Source organism: Lissotriton vulgaris, chromosome 1_1 (assembly GCF_964263255.1).
Source record: "Lissotriton vulgaris chromosome 1_1, aLisVul1.2, whole genome shotgun sequence".
NCBI lineage: Eukaryota > Metazoa > Chordata > Amphibia > Caudata > Salamandridae > Lissotriton > Lissotriton vulgaris.
The window spans coordinates 869093552-869120248 of record NC_141685.1 but is presented as its reverse complement, the minus strand read 5'-3'; positions in this window follow the sequence as shown (position 1 = coordinate 869120248).

The window sequence follows — 26697 nt, the reverse complement described above, 5'->3', positions numbered from 1 at the left end:
AGGGCCTTGGGAATCGCTGGAGCTATTCAAGACTAGCAGTGACTAAGTCAGGAAAGGCTCGCGGGACTCGGGTGCAGTGTTCAAAGTGCACGCACTTTCCAATGTAAAGTCTATGGTGCGTAAAAGTTACACAAAGTTAGTTTAAGGGCACTTCCGCTGAACCCAGAGGAACAAAACTTAAGACACAGACCCTAGAGGTGTGTACCAGTGTAGGGACACCGGCGTGCAATGTTACCTCACCCACAGGAAGTGGGTGCACAGGGTCGAAGTGGCGTCGGGTTTTGACACGCAGGTTCTTGGCGCTTGAAGCTGAAGATGCTGCAGGCGATGTGAAGGAGAAGTGTCCGGTGGATCCAAGGGTGGATCTGAAGTGGTGAAGACCTGAAAGCAGAGGGGACAATGTTCGAAGTCACTGACCAGTGACCACCGTGGAACCAGATTGGAACCAGGCAAAGTCGGGTGCAAACAGGTGATGAGGTGTTGCTTCTCTCTGCAGCCACGTGGACACGAAGAGGTCAAGGACATCCAGGAGTCAATCACGAGCTGTCCCTCGAAGGCTCTAGCTGATGGCGGTATCGGCAACTCGATTGAAGCAAACAAGCCTTGGCTAATGCAAGCCACGGGGAAAGTGAAAAAGGCTTATTACTCGGACCAGCAAGGTCAGAGCGGGTACTCCTTTCTACAGGAGCGAGGGCAGGTCTGGAGCAACCAGACTCACAGTGTACATTGTAGGTTTCGTCGCCAAGATGGCCGCTGATCACGTGACAAGCGGCCGGGATGGCGAGTCGAGTGGCACAAAGCAAAAGGGCCCCACACAGATCATGGAGATGCTGGAGGGCTGATCTTTGGAGCAAATGCTGCTCGGTTATGGGGCTTCTTAAACCCTAAAGCACAGAGTCGAGGGTGCCTCGGGTGCTGCGCAATCAGCGTCTCTGGGGTCTTTCAAGATGTCCACTCCCACGTCTCTCGGTGCCTCCACGGGTCCCTTCTTTGCAGGGACTGTGGATCGGGCTGTGAGAAGTCTGGGAAGCTGGGTCTTGTCAGGCTCTGCACTCGGGCTCCGGCGGGAGGCGGCAGCAAAGCAGACGTCGAGGTGCTGGGTGATGCCTGTGTTCACAGGGTGGCCCCTCCTAGGCCACAAGGGAGATTCTCTTCAGTCTTCTGTGCAGCAGAATGTCGAAGTCCAGTATTCTTCTTGTTTAAAGTTGATTTCAGGATGATCTGCTGTGCAATGGCACTGCTCCCACTCTTATTCCCAATCTGAGGGGTGGATCACCTACTAGGTCCCTCCTCTGGGAGGAACCAGGAAGGGGAGTGGTTACACCCCCTCTCCTTTGTCCAGCTCCTCGCCAGGACTGGGGCTGGAAAGCCCCAGAACCAGTTTGGGCTGGCTTATGCACAGGGACACCTTGTGTGCCCAGGCATGTCTCAATCTATTCAGCCCTGTCTTACCCAATACACAAAAACCTGTCTGGGGTGGTGCTCGCACCTCCCCAGGCAGGAAACCCTTTGTCCAGGCCCTCCTCGCTGGAAGGACTCCCAGCAGCAGGAGGTCAGACATGTGTCTGTGGTGGCAGCATCCATTTTGTGATGCTGAGGCTCTGGTTAACTTTAACCGGGGTTAAGGCTACACACATGTCGTGTCCCTCTAGAAGGGTGGAATGCTATCCCCGTCAACAGAACTGTCGAGGGGATAGTATTCCAATTCGTATGACACCTTACTCGACATGTTTTGATAAAGCCAAACCAAAGATAGCATTTAACCGCGAGGATTATAATGCACTTAAGAGTATATGGTATGGCAATATCCCAGAACAGCTTAGGGAGTGGTTCCCGACAGCTGCAGACAGGCTCAGCTCATGCTAGAGCACCATCTCACATATTTCCAAGCACTCTGCCTCCAGGATTGATGAGGCCTTCCATAGGAGTGGCTGATAGGAACATATGTGTCCAGTTTAGGGTTAGATATAGGGAGACTATATCTAAGTAAGAGGTGATTACACCAACTTACCCCAGCTGAGTGATCAGCCAGTTGTGTCAAATATGGAGGCCAGGCCAGGGGTGGCACAATACATGCTGCAGCCCCTGGTAGGCCTTGGATGCACCTATGCCCTGGGTACCTAGGGTACACTGTTACAGGGGCCAATAAGGTGAACCAGTTCCAATTGTGTTATCCACCTAAGGTGCATGGAGTCCATTTTAAGGAGAGAGCAATCAGCCTGGGGCCCTGAATAGCAGGATCCCAGGCCAACTAAGTCAAAAACCAGCTAAACACCAGGCAAAAAGTTTGAGGGTAACCATAGTCAGATATCCACCTTCCTACACCTGTGTCCGACTTCTCCCATCCTTGGGGATTGGTGTTGGGAGGGGTTGGCGGGCATCCCGGCCATATGGAAAGGGTCGACCACTCGGTCCCCCCGAACGTACGGTTGGGTGCCCCGATCCCCCTGGGAAACCATTTTGGGCGGGGGGCGTGGCTCGGCTGGTATGCCTGAAGTGGCGTAGCCGGGGCGCGCCTTTTCCCGCCCAGGAGGGGTTGTCCTAGACATCTACGCGGAAGACCACGCCCAGTAGGCGTACCGGAGGAGGGTACACGCCCTCCCACAGAAGAATAAATAGAGCGGGAATCCGAAGAAGTGTCCTCTTGTTCCTGTGCTCTGAAGGCTGCACCCACTCGTTGCTCATGAGCCCTCGACGGAACAAGCGGCAATTTTGACCCACCCACCAGCCCCTTATGGCAATGTTTGTTTAAATAAAGTTTTGCTGAGAGATAGATGTATAGGCCTTTTTTCCTTTGTAGAAGAAGTAAAGGAATGTTTAAGATAAGGATGTGACTTCTGCCTTTAGGATAATGTTTTTCCTTTGTAGGAGAGAGCAGTTGATGAAACATCAAGGCTATGTCAGAATTTTTCTTTCCTTAGTAGGTGAACAACTGTCGTATTTATTTTTTGGTCGGGCGGTAAGGTCATGATCGGTGAGCAGTAATTTCAAGGTCCCTAGAGGGGGGCGCCACCCAGAATGGATGGGAGCGCCCAGGGGCAGGCGGCCATTGGCCCCTTCCACGGGGAGGCGGCACCCACTAAGGATGGGTCGCCTAGGGGGAGACGGCCATAGGCCCCTCCCGGGGGGGAGGTGGCTAGATGCCCCTCCTACTAATTTCCCGGGGGCCGGATATCCGCGACGGCGGATAGAGAGTGTGGGGATGGGGGGGGGGGGAGTCCACGCTGTCCTTCCTACAGATACCTCACACGGGAAATCGGACGACCTTTAAGATGGCGTCGAGTGGAAAGGGGGCCCCCACCACGACAAGGGAAGTTACAGTTGGCAATGAGGGTAGAGTCCTCTGCGCATGCGCCACTCACACCGTGAGGGCGAGATTTTGGTAGTAGGGATCTGACACCGGTTAAGACCTTGCCGTTGGCCCTTAATGCTAGGATGTACAATTTTAATTTAGAATGTATGCATTTTCAGGATGCTAGACTCGGCTAGGAAATCTTTGTATTAGAGATCTGTTAAGGTTAGCCAAAGAACATGTCTTCATCGAAATGTAATAAATGTAAAATTGTACATAATCATGAAACTTTTATTTAATGTTTTAAATTTTGTTTCATATTTTAATAAATACGGCCGGGAGGGTAACTCCCTCCCGGCTTCCAAAAGTTCAAACCTGTGTCTGACTTCTCCCATCCTTGGGGATTGGTGTTGGGAGGGGGTGGCGGGCATCCTGGCCATATGTGTGTAGGCATGTTAGTGACTGAATGACTGTCTCAATAGTGTCTTTATGAGTGACTACATATGTTTTAAACTAGTATATATGAGTATTGGTGTATGTGAGAGTGAGAGATTTGACGAGTTCCTGTATAAATAAGTATGTGTTTCTATAACTGATTGTTTAAGAGAGAAAGTATGTGTACGTTTCTGTAGAAGTAAGTGTGGTGGTGTGTGTATAACTTTATATGCAAGTTTTTGGATGTTTGATACTTTGTTTGCATGTGTCACTATGTGTGTGATTAACTCTATGGATGAGTGGCGGTGTGTAACAGGATATATAGGTGTATGAGAACTTAGACAAACACTTAAAGGAACATTTGTGTTTATAAATAATTTAAAGATATTTCATACTTTACAAATTAGGCCGAAGACGCGACCCCAGCATGACTTTTCAAAATGGCTACATATATATATATATATATATAGTGAACAAGGGGGCAACGCCGAAACGCGTCTAAGCAGACACTGATCTAAGAATAAAAGTTTGGATTCAGATTCACGGAGTCAGCGCCGTCTTCAATCGTATGAGCATGGTATGAAAGAATATATATATATATATATATATATATATATATATATATATATATATATATATATATATATATATATATATATATATATATATATATTACCTACTGGCGGTCGCCAGTAGGTAGTTATAGTTAGGATTGTTTTCCATAGGAAATCCTCAACATTCTATTTGGAATAACTTTGGCCCTGGTGGATGAGTCTTTGCGAATTTCTCAAAGAAGATGGCTAGGTTCGCTGCACTCCTTCCCTGAAAGTTTGGGGGGGATTGGTCAAGTGGGGGCTGAGATATAAGGGGGGTCCCAAAACGTGTTTTCTCAATATTATTTTCCATAGGACCTTTAGACTCGGCTACAGTTCGAACGGGTGAATGAATTTATAAGAAATTTGCCAAAACTGTAGAGTCTTGTTCGCAGATTATGCTTTTTTTGGAATGGTGTAAATCCGTTCAGTAGTTGTTGAGAAAATTAAAGTTAAAGTCAATTATATATCTATAGGCGCGCACACGTGCGCGCACCCAAGCGGCTGCGCGCGCGAGCGGAATTTTGCTGCGTGACGTCTGTTAACGTTCGATTCGAAGGAAATCAGGAAGTTTTGTCCGCCATTTTGTCACTGCGAGTAAATATATTGTTCATTTAAAAGCGTTGAAACATGGAAAGGTGAGAAGGTAGAGATTGTCTTCCTGCGTAGGTTTTCTCGGGGTGTGCAGTAAGGCCCTTAAACGCAAAAAGATATAATTTTTCCCCGAAAAAAAAATACGGGGTGCGCGCACCCAGTCGCGCACACCTATTTACAAGAGTGTGGAAAAGGAGGTAAATCAGAAGTTTGAGTGCTTAGATATAAGGTGGCTCTGAAAAGAGCCCTTGTGTTAATTGAGTGTTTTCTGCATTTATAAGTAAGTACCGATGCAGAGCCTGATGTTGCAGAGGAAGATTCTGTTTCCCTCATTCGTGAAATGAACACCGTCTCTCCTATAGACGTCTTGCATGTGGTAGCGCAAGTTGTTGTGGTAAATAGAACCCATGCTATAATCTCTGAGGAACGCAGAAACAGATTTATTTACATGTCTCCTTGCTTTCTCAAATTGTGCACAATGGTGATTGGACCAATTCCATTTCTGTCTTTGGCATATATTGGAATATACCAAGGCAGATCGAGGAAAAAGTGTCATCAATTGTCGAAAGGTGTCTTTTAGAAGCATTTCCAGACCTACCCCAGTGATTATGCCTAGATCGTTCCCACCACAGTGCACAATTATAAGGTCTGGTTCTGGGAGATGCATAAAAGTTTTCACCAATGGAATCAATTGGTGACATTTCAATCCTCTTTTGGAAATCCATGTTATGTGTACATTTGGTAAGCTGAGGTTGCAAATTCGTCTGCTTACTGCATATTTTTCACTCCAGTGAATATAACTGTGTCCTATTAGCCAGACCTTCATTTTCAAGGGATTTGTAGTCGTCCTCCGATCGGTTCTGGAAGTGGAATGGTAGTTAGAAGTTGAAATTTTAAATAAAGAAAAAGGAAGAGGCTGGGTGTGGTTAAAAAAATAAAAATGATTGGTTGATTGTAACAAGTGGAGAGTGAACAGGTCAATGTTTATGTTAAACGAAAAGTACTATTGGGTGTGAAAAAACAAGACATGTAACAGAGTTGTGTATTGGCAGGTGTTTCTGGAGGGAAAATAGTGTTCTTAGTTTGTTGTAGAACGTTGAGACATGAACTTTTGACCTGTGCCTTCAGCAAGGTGCAGAAAGAGGTGTAACCATGGAAACAGCCGGAGATGGCAGTTGGTGATGGGTTCACTCTTTGGTGCCTCTGCATCTGAGTCTGTTCTCTGGTGGCTGGCGGACAACTGTTTGTTATTGTGGAGATGAAAGGGTGATAAGGAGAGAAATACGACATAGCGTCTGGCCTGTAAAAGCGTGGGAGCAGTGATTAACTCTGAGTGAAGCGGAACTGTGTCGGTGCTTAGTAACAGTAAAAAAAAAATGTTAACAGTGGTATAACTGTCTTTACGGTGCGCGACCTACTAAGAAAGAGTTCACGGGCCGTAATTGGTTTGCAGGTTCTAGTATCAGTAAGTGAGGTCGAGAAAAGAAAACATTCAGGACTTTATTTATGAAGGCCTTGCGCCACCGGTGCGTTACTTTTTCCCATTTTAAAAAATGAGGCACTGGCGGCGGAAGGTCTTCATAAATAAGGTCCTCAGTGACTACAGTTAAGGTTATGTGGAACCCATGAATAGTTTTTCAATATGAAATCATTTCAGTTGAGATTATGGATTAAAAGAGAAACCGTGAATATTTGAAATGTTTATTTAGAAATGTACTGTTTTAAAGGCAAATCATTATGTAATATGAGTACAGAAATTGCAAAAAACACAGTAATTGGTATTGTCAGTAGTACATGGAATACAAACGCTATAGTTGAAGAAAAATGAATATAGTTGGAAAAAAACATTGTACACTCTTATAAGGAAGTATATTATATTTTAATAAATGGAAGAAGGTCTCTGGCCTTTCAGTTTGGGAACGATATATGAAAATGCAAGTGGTTATACATCATTACTTTATGAATCAGCTGTCAAACAACACGAAATTATAATGTCCACTGTTAGTAAAGCAAATAGGTCTGTTCTTCAAAAGAAAATATGGAAAAGAACGTGAAGAATATAGAAAACCAAAAGGAAATGAGGACGTCAATGGCTTGTTTGAGAGTTATTGAAGCATTGTTTAGGGAAAATAGGTAGCTTCTGCTTGTAACAGGAAATCAGTTTTATTATTTGAAAACATGTCAGCCATCCAATTGAGAAGATGAAAGGAGCATTCATGATCTGTCATTATTGGAGCGTCTTTTACCATCATAGGGCAGCTCAGTGGGTTTTCGATGTAGCTCTCTGTTAGGAAATCTTGCGCCGCTGCAAATATATTCCAATGACCCAGAACTCCTTGTATCGCTGCAAAGGCCATAAACCCTCCGGAAAGTATGTCAGCTATCCAATGGAAAAGAGTAAAGCAGTACTGATGATCTGTTATAATCGGAGCGTCTTTTACCATCAGAGGGAGCTCGGTGGGTTTTCGATGTAGCTCGCTGTTAGGAAAGAGTTAAGTGTCCATTGTGTAGGCAAAGTATGCAGCAAGTGCCTCTAACATGAAATCATTGTTATCACCTGAAAATATGTCAGCCATCCAATTGAGAAGATGAAAGGAGCATTCATGATCTGTCATTATTGGAGTGTCTTTTACCATCATTGGGCAGCTCGGTGGGTTTTCGATGTAGCTCTCTGTTAGGAAATCTTGCGCCGCTGCGAATATATTCCAATGACCCAGAACTCCTTGTATCGCTGCAAAGGCCATAAACCCTCCGTTGTAACAAAGCTGTTCATGATCAAGTAACGGATTCATGAGGTGATTGTAATTCGGTTCAGGAGGTACCAAATTGCAGAGACATAAATCCAGGGCCCACGTGAAATCACAGCTCAGGCAATGAAATACAGGCTGCACACAGGTGAAATGCGAATATCGAAATGATAATCGATATGAAGTATTCAAAGTCGAGAGTGGTAAGATGCCGTAGTAGTCAAGCATCCTCTGGCGAAATAGTTCTAAGTGGCCCGGCTCGTTTGCGAAGGCAGGAGGGACATCCATTTTGAATTTCCCAAGATGGTACAGGAAACGGCGCAGCACCGCTGGTTGTATAGCAACTCCACAGAATTAGGTCGCCGGCTATGCAGTGGAGAGGAGCAGAATGACTTGATACATTTTCTAGGAGTCTAGTCACTTATATATTGCTTAGTGGTTATTAAAAAAGTAGCTTTTTTTGAACTGGAGGATGCGTTAAAATATAAGGGAGTGATTTGAGGGAGTTGTAAAGCAAGGTCAATTTTTTTTTACATCAATGCTGTTTTCTGTGAATGTTAGCTTAGTGAAAGATATGTGTGTGAGCAGATGCAACGTTCAGTTTTAAATGTGACAATGGCGCTCTTGTTCATGTCTTTCGATTCAAGGTCGGTATTCGCTGCCAAATACAAAGATTAAGAAACGCATGCGTGGGGTACATAGTGTGCATTCTTAAAGGAAAGTAAATGAAGGGTTATTTTTACCGCGTTAGCATTGTCGTTTAAAAAGTTATAGTGATTTCTATTGTATGTGAAGAAAGTGTCACTGATGAAGACTGAAAATAAATCCTTATAAATGATACGGACTGGTGTATTTTAGAAAAGGTTTGTAACATTACATGAATTGTGGAAAAAAAATAATGTAATTGAAAGTGTATGGTTTGAAAATGAAAAGTAGAGGTTTATAGTTCATGTTTTGAAAGCAGTTCTAGAGGGTCAGAAGAAAGTGTATGGTTTGAAAATGAAAAGTAGAGGTTTATAGTTCACGTTTTGAAAGCAGTTCTAGAGGGTCAGATGCATGATAGATTTATTAAAAATAGAACATGTTTTTAAATAGTATTTTGGAAAAAATATGTGTCTTTATGTACTATTTACATTATGTGCCTGTTGCGTATTCTTTGAGTTTTAGTAATCCTGTGTCTTATAAGTTTTCTAGGGGCGGTTTGAGGTTCATGGTGGGTTTGGGCAGGGAGGGTAGGTTGGGGGTTTGTAATAGGGGGTTTGGCTGGGGTGGAGTGCGGAGTTTAGTGAAAAGTGAGGGGGGCGGGGAGTTACAGTGTTTGGTAATGGAGCAGAGTCAGAGGACGCCACATTTGTGTTATGGGCTGCCACGGAAATATGTATTTATTCTCAGAGGTTTATTATATTAAGGATATATATTAGCATGGTGGCTCTTGTCGTTTTGTTGTTTTGTGTATGTTTATAATGCTGGTTCTGTAGTTTTTGTTTATGGACCTTATTGCGACACACAGGGGATTTACGTTGCACAGTTGGCGATCAGAGACTTAGGAAATAAAACTTTATAATTGTAAGGGCTGTAAGCGATAGAAATCGCCCGTTCTCGGTGTAAAAAATATCACCGCTATTGGTGGTATTTTCTACGGTGTTAGTACTCGAAGGAGACTAGTAACATATATGTGTAATAAAATTATGTAATAGGCTCAGCATTTTACATTATCTTGGAGAGCAAAAGTTGATTTTACATAGCAATAAGTCTCTTATAATTAAGGGACGGAGTGTATATAGTGCTATTTAGTACTCTGCTATGTGATTGATGTCGAATATTTCATAAGAGGAGGCTTTAAAAGATTTACGATAAACTGGTTTTCTAGGGAAGTGGGTGGAGTGTTCCGTGTAAATTGCAGAATAGAAACTAGTAAGAACCAATTGGAAGTGTTGTTTTAAAGTCACATGACTGCACATGCGTGTCTCGACGCCTGTACGCGATAGGTGGGTGCGCGCACCCGGTCGCGCACTATAAGAAAGCGGCGAGAAAATATCAGCTAATACGCTCTTCAAGCTTGTTTTGGTACAAAGAGTTAGTTCTGAAAAGAACTTTTTTTTTTTTTTTTTTGGGAAACAAGTGTTATGATGCTTTTTATTTCTTAAAGTTGCGACGACATTTTTCAGTATGTCATACTATCCAAATAAAGTGAAGAAATTTAACTTTTCTTGGAGCATTTATGACTCTCAATTATTTGTTTAATTAGAGTAAAGCTTTGCTCTCCGTATACAAGAAGTTCTCCACAGTTCGTGCATTTCATGTGCACGTTCGCCAGATATGGTCTCAAGTCCATCTCAGCACTCGATGGAGATACAGGTCGTCCACCGGAAGATGTGTTGATTACTTCTGATGGTAATAGCGTGGCCTCCGTTTTTCTTGTGAAAGGTGGTCGCTCATTTTCATCAGATTCGGAAGATGAATGCGGAACGGTAGCCATTGTATCGAAGTCTTCGGGAAGATGTTCGACGTTGTTGTCTCTTGAGAGTAGAAAAGAAAGTGATGGTAGTGGGTGGAGTGCTGCGTGTAAATTGCAGAATAGAAACTACCAAGAACCAATTAGAAGTGTTGTTTAGAAGTCACATGACTTCACATGCGAGTGTCAGGTCCTGTACGCGATAGAAGGGTGCGCGCACCCGGTCTCGCACTAAAATAAAGCGGCGAAAAAACATCTTATAATATGCTCTTCGAGCATGTTTTGGTGGAAAGAGTTAGTTCTGAAAAGAACTTTTTTTTTTTTTTTTTTGGGGGGGGAAAGAAGTGTTATAATGCTTTCGATTTCTTAAAGTTGCTACTACATTTTTCAGTATGTAATAGTTTGAAAATGAAGTGAAGAAATTTATCTTTTCTTGGGGCATTTGTGACTTTCAATTTTCAGTTTAATAAGAACGAGGCTCTTCTCTCCATACAAAAGAATTTCTCCACACTCGTTGCATTTCATATGCACCTTCGCAAGATATGGTCTCAAGTCCATCTCAGCACTCGATGGAGATACAGGTCGTCCACCAGAAGATGTGCTGGCCACCTCTGATGGTAATAGTGTGGCCAGGGCTCTTGTCGATGCTTTTGCATAATGCTCAGGATGCCTTTGTTTAACATGCCGCTGCATGGTGTGTGCAGAAAAGGAATATTTTTTATTTGGATTTCCCCTTGAGAGCTCCGAATTGCATATCGTGCAGGTTACTTTTGGCGCATTCACTTTCTTTTGATCTTCAGGATAAGTGAAAAATTGCCAAATGAAAGATTCCTTTTTTCTTCTTAACGGTGGTCGCTCATTTCCTTCAGATTCGGAAGATGAATCTGGTAGGGAAGCCATTTCAGCAAAGACTTCCGGAAGATGCTCGACGTTGTTGTCTCTTGAGAGTAGAAAAGATTGTGAGGAAAGTGGGTGGAGTGCTTCGTGTATATTCCAGAACAGAAACTACTAATAACCAATTGGAAGTTTTGTTTTCAAGTCACGTGACTTTACATGCGCTTCTCAGGACGTGTAGGCGGTGACACTATGTAGTTACGAACGTGATTACATACTTAGGAACTAGCATTCAAAAAAACTATGAAATTCACTGAAAAAACCATAGGTTTTACACACGGTATAGTTAGGAAGTAGCATTTGAAAAACCTATGAAATTCACTGAAAAAACCATAGGTTTGACACCAGTTATAGTTAGCTGGAAATTTTACTGACATAAAACCAATGAAATTCCACGTTATAGTTAGTTGGACTCACTATAACTTGCGCGTGTAATGCACTGCTGATGACATTACATATTACATCACTCATGACATGGTCAGTGACATCACTTATGACACCATCCAGTGAATGTGTGTCTTTCTAAAAAATAAATATGTTTTATATATGTATATGTAAAGGTAGAGGAAAGAATAAATGTTTAAATTATTGTCTTAATGAATGTTTTTTTCAAAAAGAAATGATTGGATAACTGGCTTATTAAGTGTACCTTAGTGAATACATATATTAGCGAGTAATGTTTAAATATTTAAATATATGTATCAGTGTTTCACTTTGTGAATAACTGGCTGCATGGGTTGATGAGTACCTACATGTGTAGGTATTTGGGTTCTTAGATGTTTTTTTAGTATCAGTATGAGTGTTTCTATGGTTTCATGGGGGTATTACTAATCACATAGATGCATGAATGACTAACTCTCTCTTTGTATGTGTTTAGAAGACACCATATGTGCAGGACTGTATGGGTGGTTGAGTGTGTATAGTTTTATATGCAAATAAATGGATGTTCAATAGTTTATTTGCATGTGTGAGTATGTGTGTGAGTAACTTTTGGATGATTGTCGGTGTGTAACAGGATGTATAGGTGTATCACTACATATGATGAGTGAGTATATGTATGAGTGACTATATAGAACTGTTGGTGAATGAGAGAATGTGTATATAGATGGTGGAATTACTGAATTGGTTGTTGTAACTGGTATGGGTATGTCCATTTTTTTGAAAATGTTAATTTCTATTTTTCAATATGTGTTTTAAGGGTTACATTACACTTAAAGGAGGTCTGTCATCAGTGATGTCATAAGTGATGTCACTGACCATGTCATGAGTGATGTAATATGTAATGTCATCAGCAGTGCATTACACGCGCAAGTTATAGTGAGTACAACTAACTATAACGTGGAATTTCATTGGTTTTATGTCAGTAAAATTTCCAGCTAACTATAACTGGTGTCAAACCTATGGTTTTTTCAGTGAATATATATATATATATATATATATCCAAAACTTGCAGAACCCAAATTCGGAAGGAGCCACACGGAAGGCAGTTCATGCTCTTAAACGTGATTTATTGACAACATGCCAGCAGAGAACATTTCAGAAAAGCAGTCCTTATTTCATCATGCCAGACGCGTTTCAGGAGATTCCTCCTTTCTTCAGTGGCTTCGGAAATGTCAAGGGGAAAGCGTAGTTTGGCGCACACTATTCATAAATGTTCATTCCCGCCCCATGGGCGTGGCCTCACTGCATTCTGGGCGATGTAGTGCGCACCAGTCGTGACCTCAGTGGGTGCATATTCCAAAGTCACAAATGTCCATAATTAAATCAGCAAACATTCTCAAAAGTCTCTGCCCCGCTTTATTTGCTGCCAATGGAGCTTAAATGGACTCCTGTCTGCAAAGGAGCCAATTTACATCCGTCCTTCAAAGGGCAGCGCTTGTACATACCACCACGGACCTGCTGAAAGAAGCAGTGAGCACCTTCCACGACCTGGGTCAGGCCGTTATCCAAATCCAAAACTTGCAGAACCCAAATTCGGAAGGAGCCACACGGAAGGCAGTTCATGCTCTTAAATGTGATTTATTGACAGCATGCCAGCAGAGAACATTTCAGAAAAGCAGTCCTTATTTCATCATGCCAGACGCGTTTCAGGAGATTCCTCCTTTCTTCAGTGGCTTCGGAAATGTCAAGGGGAAAGCGTAGTTTGGCGCACACTATTCATAAATGGTCATTCCCGCCCCATGGGCGTGGCCTCACGGCATTCTGGGCGATGTAGTGCGTACCAGTCGTGACCTCAGTGAGTGCATATCCCAAAGTCACAAATGTCCATAATTAAATCAGCAAACATTCTTAAAAGTCTCTGCCCCGCTTTATTTGCTGCCAATGGAGCTTAAATGGACTCCTGTCTGCAAAGGAGCCAATTTACATCCGTCCTTCAAAGGGCAGCGCTTGTACATACCACCACGGACCTGCTGAAAGAAGCAGTGAGCACCTTCCACGACCTGGGTCAAGCCGTTATCCAAATCCAAAACTTGCAGAACCCAAATTCGGATGGAGCCACACGGAAGGCAGTTCATGCTCTTAAACATGATTTATTGACAGCATGCCAGCAGAGAACATTTCAGAAAAGCAGTCCTTATTTCATCATGCCAGACGCGTTTCAGGAGATTCCTCCTTTCTTCAGTGGCTTCGGAAATGTCAAGGGGAAAGCGTAGTTTGGCGCACACTATTCATAAATGTTCATTCCCGCCCCATGGGCGTGGCCTCACGGCATTCTGGGCGATATAGTGCGCACCAGTCGTGACCTCAGTGGGTGCATATCCCAAAGTCACAAATGTCCATAATTAAATCAGCAAACATTCTCAAAAGTCTCTGCCCCGCTTTATTTGCTGCCAATGGAGCTTAAATGGACTCCTGTCTGCAAAGGAGCCAATTTACATCCGTCCTTCAAAGGGCAGCGCTTGTACATACCACCACGGACCTGCTGAAAGAAGCAGTGAGCACCTTCCACGACCTGGGTCAGGCCGTTATCCAAATCCAAAACTTGCAGAACCCAAATTCGGAAGGAGCCACACGGAAGGCAGTTCATGCTCTTAAACGTGATTTATTGACAGCATGCCAGCAGAGAACATTTCAGAAAAGCAGTCCTTATTTCATCATGCCAGACGCGTTTCAGGAGATTCCTCCTTTCTTCAGTGGCTTCGAAAATGTCAAGGGGAAAGCGTAGTTTGGCGCACACTATTCATAAATGTTCATTCCCGCCCCATGGGCGTGGCCTCACGGCATTCTGGGCGATGTAGTGCGCACCAGTCGTGACCTCAGTGGGTGCATATCCCAAAGTCACAAATGTCCATAATTAAATCAGCAAACATTCTCAAAAGTCTCTGCCCCGCTTTATTTGCTGCCAATGGAGCTTAAATGGACTCCTGTCTGCAAAGGAGCCAATTTACATCCGTCCTTCAAAGGGCAGCGCTTGTACATACCACCACGGACCTGCTGAAAGAAGCAGTGAGCACCTTCCACGACCTGGGTCAGGCCGTTATCCAAATCCAAAACTTGCAGAACCCAAATTCGGAAGGAGCCACACGGAAGGCAGTTCATGCTCTTAAACGTGATTTATTGACAGCATGCCAGCAGAGAACATTTCAGAAAAGCAGTCCTTATTTCATCATGCCAGACGCGTTTCAGGAGATTCCTCCTTTCTTCAGTGGCTTCGGAAATGTCAAGGGGAAAGCGTAGTTTGGCGCACACTATTCATAAATGTTCATTCCCGCCCCATGGGCGTGGCCTCACGGCATTCTGGGCGATGTAGTGCGCACCAGTCGTGACCTCAGTGGGTGCATATCCCAAAGTCACAAATGTCCATAATTAAATCAGCAAACATTCTCAAAAGTCTCTGCCCCGCTTTATTTGCTGCCAATGGAGCTTAAATGGACTCCTGTCTGCAAAGGAGTAAATTTACATCCGTCCTTCAAAGGGCAGCGCTTGTACATACCACCACGGACCTGCTGAAAGAAGCAGTGAGCACCTTCCACGACCTGGGTCAGGCCGTTATCCAAATCCAAAACTTGCAGAACCCAAATTCGGAAGGAGCCACACGGAAGGCAGTTCATGTTCTTAAACGTGATTTATTGACAGCATGCCAGCAGAGAACATTTCAGAAAAGCAGTCCTTATTTCATCATGCCAGACGCGTTTCAGGAGATTCCTCCTTTCTTCAGTGGCTTCGGAAATGTCAAGGGGAAAGCGTAGTTTGGCGCACACTATTCATAAATGTTCATTCCCGCCCCATGGGCGTGGCCTCACGGCATTCTGGGCGATGTAGTGCGCACCAGTCGTGACCTCAGTGGGTGCATATTCCAAAGTCACAAATGTCCATAATTAAATCAGCAAACATTCTCAAAAGTCTCTGCCCCGCTTTATTTGCTGCCAATGGAGCTTAAATGGACTCCTGTCTGCAAAGGAGCCAATTTACATCCGTCCTTCAAAGGGCAGCGCTTGTACATACCACCACGGACCTGCTGAAAGAAGCAGTGAGCACCTTCCACGACCTGGGTCAGGCCGTTATCCAAATCCAAAACTTGCAGAACCCAAATTCGGAAGGAGCCACACGGAAGGCAGTTCATGCTCTTAAATGTGATTTATTGACAGCATGCCAGCAGAGAACATTTCAGAAAAGCAGTCCTTATTTCATCATGCCAGACGCGTTTCAGGAGATTCCTCCTTTCTTCAGTGGCTTCGGAAATGTCAAGGGGAAAGCGTAGTTTGGCGCACACTATTCATAAATGGTCATTCCCGCCCCATGGGCGTGGCCTCACGGCATTCTGGGCGATGTAGTGCGTACCAGTCGTGACCTCAGTGAGTGCATATCCCAAAGTCACAAATGTCCATAATTAAATCAGCAAACATTCTCAAAAGTCTCTGCCCCGCTTTATTTGCTGCCAATGGAGCTTAAATGGACTCCTGTCTGCAAAGGAGCCAATTTACATCTGTCCTTCAAAGGGCAGCGCTTGTACATACCACCACGGACCTGCTGAAAGAAGCAGTGAGCACCTTCCACGACCTGGGTCAAGCCGTTATCCAAATCCAAAACTTGCAGAACCCAAATTCGGATGGAGCCACACGGAAGGCAGTTCATGCTCTTAAACATGATTTATTGACAGCATGCCAGCAGAGAACATTTCAGAAAAGCAGTCCTTATTTCATCATGCCAGACGCGTTTCAGGAGATTCCTCCTTTCTTCAGTGGCTTCGGAAATGTCAAGGGGAAAGCGTAGTTTGGCGCACACTATTCATAAATGTTCATTCCCGCCCCATGGGCGTGGCCTCACGGCATTCTGGGCGATATAGTGCGCACCAGTCGTGACCTCAGTGGGTGCATATCCCAAAGTCACAAATGTCCATAATTAAATCAGCAAACATTCTCAAAAGTCTCTGCCCCGCTTTATTTGCTGCCAATGGAGCTTAAATGGACTCCTGTCTGCAAAGGAGCCAATTTACATCCGTCCTTCAAAGGGCAGCGCTTGTACATACCACCACGGACCTGCTGAAAGAAGCAGTGAGCACCTTCCACGACCTGGGTCAGGCCGTTATCCAAATCCAAAACTTGCAGAACCCAAATTCGGAAGGAGCCACACGGAAGGCAGTTCATGCTCTTAAACGTGATTTATTGACAGCATGCCAGCAGAGAACATTTCAGAAAAGCAGTCCTTATTTCATCATGCCAGACGCGTTTCAGGAGATTCCTCCTTTCTTCAGTGGCTTCGAAAATGTCAAGGGGAAAGCGTAGTTTGGCGCACACTATTCATAAATGTTCATTCCCGCCCCATGGGCGTGGCCTCACGGCATTCTGGGCGATGTAGTGCGCACCAGTCGTGACCTCAGTGGGTGCATATCCCAAAGTCACAAATGTCCATAATTAAATCAGCAAACATTCTCAAAAGTCTCTGCCCCGCTTTATTTGCTGCCAATGGAGCTTAAATGGACTCCTGTCTGCAAAGGAGCCAATTTACATCCGTCCTTCAAAGGGCAGCGCTTGTACATACCACCACGGACCTGCTGAAAGAAGCAGTGAGCACCTTCCACGACCTGGGTCAGGCCGTTATCCAAATCCAAAACTTGCAGAACCCAAATTCGGAAGGAGCCACACGGAAGGCAGTTCATGCTCTTAAACGTGATTTATTGACAGCATGCCAGCAGAGAACATTTCAGAAAAGCAGTCCTTATTTCATCATGCCAGACGCGTTTCAGGAGATTCCTCCTTTCTTCAGTGGCTTCGGAAATGTCAAGGGGAAAGCGTAGTTTGGCGCACACTATTCATAAATGTTCATTCCCGCCCCATGGGCGTGGCCTCACGGCATTCTGGGCGATGTAGTGCGCACCAGTCGTGACCTCAGTGGGTGCATATCCCAAAGTCACAAATGTCCATAATTAAATCAGCAAACATTCTCAAAAGTCTCTGCCCCGCTTTATTTGCTGCCAATGGAGCTTAAATGGACTCCTGTCTGCAAAGGAGTAAATTTACATCCGTCCTTCAAAGGGCAGCGCTTGTACATACCACCACGGACCTGCTGAAAGAAGCAGTGAGCACCTTCCACGACCTGGGTCAGGCCGTTATCCAAATCCAAAACTTGCAGAACCCAAATTCGGAAGGAGCCACACGGAAGGCAGTTCATGTTCTTAAACGTGATTTATTGACAGCATGCCAGCAGAGAACATTTCAGAAAAGCAGTCCTTATTTCATCATGCCAGACGCGTTTCAGGAGATTCCTCCTTTCTTCAGTGGCTTCGGAAATGTCAAGGGGAAAGCGTAGTTTGGCGCACACTATTCATAAATGTTCATTCCCGCCCCATGGGCGTGGCCTCACGGCATTCTGGGCGATGTAGTGCGCACCAGTCGTGACCTCAGTGGGTGCATATCCCAAAGTCACAAATGTCCATAATTAAATCAGCAAACATTCTCAAAAGTCTCTGCCCCGCTTTATTTGCTGCCAATGGAGCTTAAATGGACTCCTGTCTGCAAAGGAGCCAATTTACATCCGTCCTTCAAAGGGCAGCGCTTGTACATACCACCACGGACCTGCTGAAAGAAGCAGTGAGCACCTTCCACGACCTGGGTCAGGCCGTTATCCAAATCCAAAACTTGCAGAACCCAAATTCGGAAGGAGCCACACGGAAGGCAGTTCATGCTCTTAAACGTGATTTATTGACAGCATGCCAGCAGAGAACATTTCAGAAAAGCAGTCCTTATTTCATCATGCCAGACGCGTTTCAGGAGATTCCTCCTTTCTTCAGTGGCTTCGAAAATGTCAAGGGGAAAGCGTAGTTTGGCGCACACTATTCATAAATGTTCATTCCCGCCCCATGGGCGTGGCCTCACGGCATTCTGGGCGATGTAGTGCGCACCAGTCGTGACCTCAGTGGGTGGGAATGAACATTTATGAATAGTGTGCGCCAAACTACGCTTTCCCCTTGACATTTCCGAAGCCACTGAAGAAAGGAGGAATCTCCTGAAACGCGTCTGGCATGATGAAATAAGGACTGCTTTTCTGAAATGTTCTCTGCTGGCATGCTGTCAATAAATCACGTTTAAGAGCATGAACTGCCTTCCGTGTGGCTCCTTCCGAATTTGGGTTCTGCAAGTTTTGGATATATATATATATATATATATATAAACAACCTCCGTCTCCTTTGCGCGATCGTCCTCCCACGACAACGCTTTTCAGACACGGACACGGACCAGGTAATTCGGATGCTGTTATTTTTTATTCAGCTGTCGGCATAATGTTTCGTCACAAAGCCTTGATCACATGACAGCGCATCAACCTATGCAGTGAATATTTAAAGTACACAGTGCTACTTCCTGATTGGGTCATCATTTGCATGAATATTGAAGAAAGAATCACAATGATTCCAAAGCATGTCAGTAACCGAATCAATGCAAAATACAATTACATACATATATAATTAAGTTTGTATAAAATCATGATTAAAACAACTTTTCATGATTAAAAAAAATATAACAGGTTAAATCCCGATATAGCTTTTATCATTGAGTTTGTTCAAATGATGGGTTAAATCCCGTTACAATTCCACTCTGTCCCATGATGACCCTTACCCAACCAACTAAGCTAAAACAAAATGTGCAAATGTGCAAAAAAGTGCATTTTGTGTTGTTAAAAATATGTGTGACTTAATGTGACTGAATAGGACTGATCCCAGACCCCTCAATCATTTACTTAGTTACTGCTTATAGTGGCCTCTCCCTCTGCATTGTGTTCATATTATGCCCTTAAAGTTCCCTATTGGGCCTCGATACAGTTATGAATATTTATATTGATTATTAACCAGAGGAAGAACATTTAAGACCATATATAGATCATTCTTGTTCACCTGCTCCTTTCTTATTTTAAATACAGTCTCTTACATTTAATCATGATGATCATTTTGGATTTCCTGTGCTTAGTAACAATAGGGTGGTTCTAACCACCTATACAAATTCCTTCATAATACATCAAGTAGGTGACTCCAGTTTGAGGAATAAGTTCGGATGATAATACAGTTACTGGTATTAAGTTTGACTGTCCATCAGTTGAATATATTGACACTTTGATATTATACAATTAAAACAATAAATACTCAAATCTCCAAAAAATGTAATTAAATAAGAGACAAAAATGATTTTATTAGTTTTCATCCATATATATATTCCTCTATTAACCAAATACCTGCAGGTGATAATTTATAATCCTATTCATCCTAGTGTAAACACGTGTACAGATCCTGACTGAGGTTCAACCCCCCTGGCTGCTTGCTGTTAAGTTTCAAAATATAGTTAGTTTCTAGTTTACGTAACTTGGCCTCCCTATTTCCTCCCCTTCTACTTGCAAGGATGGCATCCACTACATAATATGTCAGTTCCTTGTTATTACTCTGATGATGCGTTTTAAAGTGGCGTGCCACCGGGTAGGTATTATCCTGTGATGTTATTGCCCTAAGATATTGAAGTATTCTTCTGTGGACGGGGAGCTTAGTGCTCCCCACATATCTAAGCTTACATGGGCATTCCAGGATGTATATAGCGTATTCCGTTTTGCAAGTTAAAACTTTAGTGATCTGATGTTCACGATCACTAAAGCCATCTTTGTATACCCATTTGTTTATACCATGGGTGCAGGTTTTGCAGGTTTTACACCTGAAAATCCCCCTATTATTTTTAAACCATGATGTAGTGTCCAGTATTTCTGGGCATGTGACAACCACTCTCTCTCTCATATTGGGAGCTTTACTGAAAGTGATGGATGCTTTCCTAGGGAGGTCTTGGCCAATAACTGGATCTTACATACTGTTGGCCAATTCCTGTCAATTATTTTACGAATCTCTCTATGTTGATTACAATAGCCCACAATTATCCGAAAAGGATCAATCTTCTCCATTTCACCGCTGCTTGGTGTGATTTGCTGATTTTGTGTCTCGGGCGAGACATCGTATTGGGCAAGTAGTTTGGATCTATCCATAGCCATGGATTTCTGTTTTGCCTGGTTGATCGTGTTGATGTGGTAACCCCTTTCCAAAAATCTATATGTGCTGGCTTCCTGAGCTATTGCTAACTCCTTATCCTCACTGCATAGACTTCTTAAACGAAGCATCTCCCCAAACGGGATAATTCGTATTAGATGCGCTGGGCGGGTGCTGCTCGCATGCAGTGTGGTGTTGCCTGCTGTGCTTTTCCAGTCTAATATTGTGGACATACACTCAATGTCCAAAAAGGGGACCTGTTCCTGACTCATCATCACCGTGAAGTTGATGTTGTGCGCATTCTTGTTAATGCCTTCCACAAATATCTCTGCTTCCTCACGACTGCCCCCCCACACCACAAATAAGTCACCAATAAAGCGGTACCATGCAATGACATTTCTTTTCATTTCTTTCTTGAAGTCAGTTTTGAGGACCAGTTCCTCCCAAGCTCCCATGTGCAAACATGCGAAGGTAGGGGAGAAACTGGCCCCCATTGCCACTCCCTGTCGCTGCCTGTATAATACGTTATTGAACATGAACACATTATGTTCCAGGTAATATGTCAACATCTTGATCAACATGGCATTATGATCTTTAAAAGCATCAGTCCTTCTTTCAAGATAATATCTAACAGCATTGATTCCATCCTGGTGGCGAATGCTTGTGTATAAGGCACTAACATCCAGGGCAAGCATCCAATCACCTGGCTGCCACTGGATATTCTTCAATTTACACAGGAAATCCCCTGAGTCCTGAATATAGGAGACTAAAGATTATACATGGGTTTGCAGAAAATAATCTATGTAAACTGATGTACTCTCAAGTAATCCCCCCTCGCACTTATTATAGGTTTACCCGGGGGATTTTCAAGGTCCTTATGCACTTTAGGGATGAAATATATAAAGGGCATTACTGGATAATCTATTTTAAGGTATTGAAATTTACAATCAGAAAGTAATTTCATGCCCTTCCATCTAAATAAAAGTGAATGATATTCATTTTGCATCCCCTAGATAATTGTTGCATTTACCCTTTCATAATGGTTACGATCATTTAGCTGTGCATATGACTCCTTTTCATATAGTGCCTTTGTCAATAAGACCACATTACCACCTTTGTCACTAGGCTGTACTATGACGTTCTTGTCTTTTTCAAGTTTGGTAATAAGTTGCTCATAATCAATTATAAGTTGGTTATTCCTGTAATGACCTTTACATATATTTTTGTGTAATTCTTTTAAACCCATAGTCACATTTTCATGAAAGACGTCCAATCCATCACGCGGCATTATCGGGCAGAATGTCGATGGGGGCTTAAAGGGTGTTGACAGAATCCCACTCTCATTGCTGTTTTCCGAGGTAAAGCACATTTTCCACCTGTGCCACTGGCTCTGCCCCCTCGGTTTCCCATAGACCCGCCAACTCCTGTGAGAGGGTCAATGGCTGATCTCCTTGACTCAAACAGCTATTGGCAGTCCGCTTATTTGCATTTTTGATTTTATAGAATTTTTTCAGTTTCAACTTCCTCGTGGCCTTATAGATATCAGTACGTGCTGCCACATAATTCAAGTTGGTTTTTGGTGCAAACGAAAGTCCCAATTTCAAAATATCCTCTTCCCTATTCGTTAGTTTCATTGTGGTGAGGTTGATTATAGCTTTTCCTGTTATTATTGCTGCTTCTTGGACCACTGGCCCGACCTCTCCATTTGGGCTGACCTCCGTTGCCTCGTCCTCCGCCTCTTCCTTGCGGTGCAGTTCTTCCTTTTTCGCTGTAGTTTTTTCGCGTCCCAGGTCCTAGGGACTGCAGTCGGTCCTGGCATAAAAAACCTATTTCTTCACCAGGAGAGGGCCTTTTCCTCATTATGTTTGATGCTGCCTCCCTTTGTTCAGACTCGGACCCGCTACCTGCTTCCAAGCTGAAATCAGACAGTGTTAAGTCAGTTTGATCCTTGCGAGCTTTATTTTGAGTCCCCCTTTCCCGCATTGCTGGTTGTGCTTTTCCCGACATAGTTGTGCGTAATGAGTCATACCGTTTGGAAAATGTGAAGATCTGTCCAAGTTCATAGTCTTTTCGGTCTCTTTGGAACTTGTACGTGTTTCGGTCTATTATTTTTTCTTCCTCTTTTTTTAACCTTATTTTCATTTCTTTAAGTCATTTTTCTTTTTCATCATCCGGACCCATGGGTTCTAATTCCTCATATAGGGCTGAAATTTCCTCAAGAATCTTGGCCCGATCAATATCGGCGTACTTTATTAAAATAAGCACTTGTCGCCTGGAGGCCTCTATGTTTATATCCGCCCATTCCCTCATTAGGTCTGGATTAGGGTTCTCATAACTGGGAGCTGTGAGGATTCGAAGCCCCTGAGGTATTCTGTTGACATCTATATACCTCTGAAGGGACTTCGACTCCCACCATTTACTCTGTTCCTGGAGTGATTTATTTTCCAGTATCTTTATTTTATCATGCAGTGAGTCACTTCTGGGGCAACTGGTAGCTTCCAACTTGTTACGAATAGCCGCTGGAACAGGAAGGCTATCCGAGAACATTGTGCTCGCCCTAGCCTCTCGTTCTTTTACGGCCAACATTTTAGTATGCTGTTTAAATCAATGCAGGTTTCTCATTATCCTGCGACTATTTGTGCGCTTTAACCACAGTTAACCCCGTGCATCCATATGCACTCTCCTCCCTCTTGTACCTGGATTTGCCGTTTTCCGGAATCCCAAACCTCGTCCCGGTCTCACCGTGCCCACTCTCCGGTGCAGCTTCCTCGGGGGTTGTTCGATTTCAAGTTCCAGGGGGTCTGACGCTACTCTTCCTCACTGAAGTTCCCAACTGCCCAGGTGAACCCAGACCGGATACCACTTAGGCGTCGACCTCTCAGCTCCCATTCCTCGAGCTGATTCACTGAGAGGGTCCCGTGTATAGCTGTGTGCTATCAGAATGGCTAAATATATAAACGACCTCCGTCTCCTTTGCGCGATCTTCCTCCCACGACAACGCTTTTCAGACACAGACACGTTTCGGCACAAAGCCTTGATCACATGACAGCGCATCAACGTATGCAGTGAATATTTAAAGTGCACAGTGCTACTTCCTGATTGGGTCATCATTTGCATGAATATTGAAGAAAGACTCACAATGATTCCTAAGCATGTCAGTAACCGGAATCAATGCAAAATACAATTACATACATATATAATTATGTTTGTATAAAATCATGATTAAAACAACTTTTCATGATTTAAAAAAAAAAAAAAAATATATATATATATATATATATATATATATATATATCCAGAAAGTCGCCGTTAGCAGCTGCTTCGTGCAGAACAACGAAAAGAGCGAAACCACCGCGTAAGTGCAGTTTTTCAGTGCTTTACTTGTGCCAAAATTGTAGCCTGCAATCCACCATGACACGTTTCGCCTCCAACAACGAGGCTTGATCACATAGCATGTCATGGACACAAACAAGGGTATATAAAGTGCAAATGCTCACGTGGATTCAGCTGTGTCAGTAATAGACATAGACAGTGAGGAAATACTACGTAGTTCCAACAGTAATTCGGGGCATAGTGCCCATGAGGGTCAATTAGTAAACTCAAATCAAATAATTCCTGGGTTAATATGAATTATAAAATGCATATGATTAAACTCATATATTTACATTCAAGTTAAAAATTCAAACCCAATTAGCAAATTCATATATGTACATTGTATTGCATATACATTATCTACACTATATACAAAAAAAATTGCAGTAATACAAGGTAGATGAACCTAATAATAATGTCCTTGATCATATAAGGAACCAATCACAGATCTCACTGTCATAAACATACGACACATGTGGGTATGAAAAAGAAAAAATCGTATTCAACACAGACTAAATAATCCAATTCATCAGGGCCCCTATGATATACCCTCTTTAGGATACTGCAGATATATCAAATTAATCATGTGAAGGTGCAAGTGCTAACATTAAAAACATACTACAGATTTTAGCAGGTTGCAGATTCTGGTCTCGAAACAAATCCCTTCAAGGGAGATCATAATAATATAACCATCTTTTTTTGCTTTAGCACTACAGGAACTGGTTAGAGTTTATTAGAGGCAGGTATACATATCCTCACTAGCGTTTAGACCTCCAGGATTCTTACTGTTGAGCTCTAAAATATATCTTGTCTCCAATAAACGCAATTTTGCGTCTCTATTTCCACCTCTTTTAAGAGGCAAAATTGTGTCCACGAGAAAATATTGTAGGCTGCTGGGGTCACTATTGTGTACAGATTCGAAGTGTCTGGCCACTGGGTAAGCTTGATCCTTTCCAGATATCGCCCTAAGGTGTTGTAGAATCCGCTTGTGGGTGGGCAAGTGTGTACTGCCCACATATTGGAGCCCACCAAGACATTGCAAAACATAGACCACATATCCGGTCTTACATGTAAGCCTTTTGTTAATAATGAGCGGTTTTTCCAGGAAAGGACTTGAAATATGAGTCTTATTTACCCCATGTCGATAGGCTTTACAGCTTTAAAACCTGTAATGTGATCCATCCTAGATTTAGAGGTTTCTAGGTTACTGCTGACTAATGCATTGGCCATAGTAGGGGATCTACGGAATGTGAGGTTTGGTTTGTTAGATACCAGACCCCCTATAACCGGATCACCTTTGACTAGATTCCAGTTTTTGTTGAAGATTTTTCTGATTGCTGAATGCTGGTTGCTATAAGTAACAATGGCTCTAGCTTGTATTTGCTCATTGTTACTCTCCACTGTAATTGGTCTGACTCTGGGTGTTAGGGCTTGCTCTCTTGTGATTTTCTTGGAGCGCTTAATCGCCCCATCTAATACCGCACTACTGTACCCCCTATTCAGGAATCTAGCTTTGCTCGCTTGTTGGGCCAGGTCACATTCAGTGTCAGAACTACATATTCTCCGTAGTCTCAGCATCTCCCCATAGGGGATACTGCGGATGAGATGCTGTGGGTGCTGGATATATATATATATATATATATATATATATATATATATATATATATATATATATATATATATATATATATATATATATATATATATATATATATATATATATCCACAAACCCTCCAGCAGAACTGTAGGAAGAGGCCACACGAGGAACTCAGGAAACAAGCCTTTATTGGACATGCAGGTAAGGCATAATGCATTTTGACTTGACAGTCTTCCTCAGATGCCGCTGCTGAACCAACAAACAGCCCCACGCCTCACGTTTAAATCCATCTGCAGACCTCCCTCTTCATAGAGGAAGCACCTCCCCTGCCATGTGATCGCTCACCTGCTGCAGTGCTGTCAGACATACAGCTCCCAGAATGCATCATCTCTGGGTTGGTGTTGCGAGGGGAATGAAGTAATGCAATCCATGTGGAAATGGCGCACTGCAGAGCGAGGCGCGCTGTAGCTGGTGCAAGTAAAGTCCTCGGGCGTCCCTGGGTCCCCGCAAAACATCTCAACCGCCACAGCACAAGTCTGAAAAGTCATAGGCTGAAATAATATCCAAACCTAGCCGTCTAGTCACGAGCTGCCGGTAGGCAGCAACTCTGCTTGACTCGTGCTGGAGAGGTTGGCTGAGGCGATCCGATAACTCGGGTGCAAAGAAAAAGCTGCTTCCGCAGACGCCAGTAACGCCACAGCCATTTGAAAGATGGAGCCTCTTAAAGCGTCTCTGGCTGACGCTGTAAATGTCCACAAACCCTCCAGCAGAACTGTAGGAAGAGGCCACATGAGGAACTCAGGAAACAAGCCTTTATTGGACATGCAGGTAAGGCATAATGCATTTCGACTTGACAGTCTTCCTCAGATGCCGCTGCTGAACCAACAAACAGCCCCACGCCTCACGTTTAAATCCATCTGCAGACCTCCCTCTTCAGAGAGGAAGCACCTCCCCTGCCATGTGATCGCTCACCTGCTGCAGTGCTGTCAGACATACAGCTCCCAGAATGCATCATCTCTGGGTTGGTGTTGCGAGGGGAATGAAGTAATGCAATCCATGTGGAAATGGCGCACTGCAGAGCGAGGCGCGCTGTAGCTGGTGCAAGTAAAGTCCTCGGGCGTCCCTGGGTCCCCGCAAAACATCTCAACCGCCACAGCACAAGTCTGAAAAGTCATAGGCTGAAATAATATCCAAACCTAGCCGTGTAGTCACGAGCTGCCGGTAGGCAGCAACTCTGCTTGACTCGTGCTGGAGAGGTTGGCT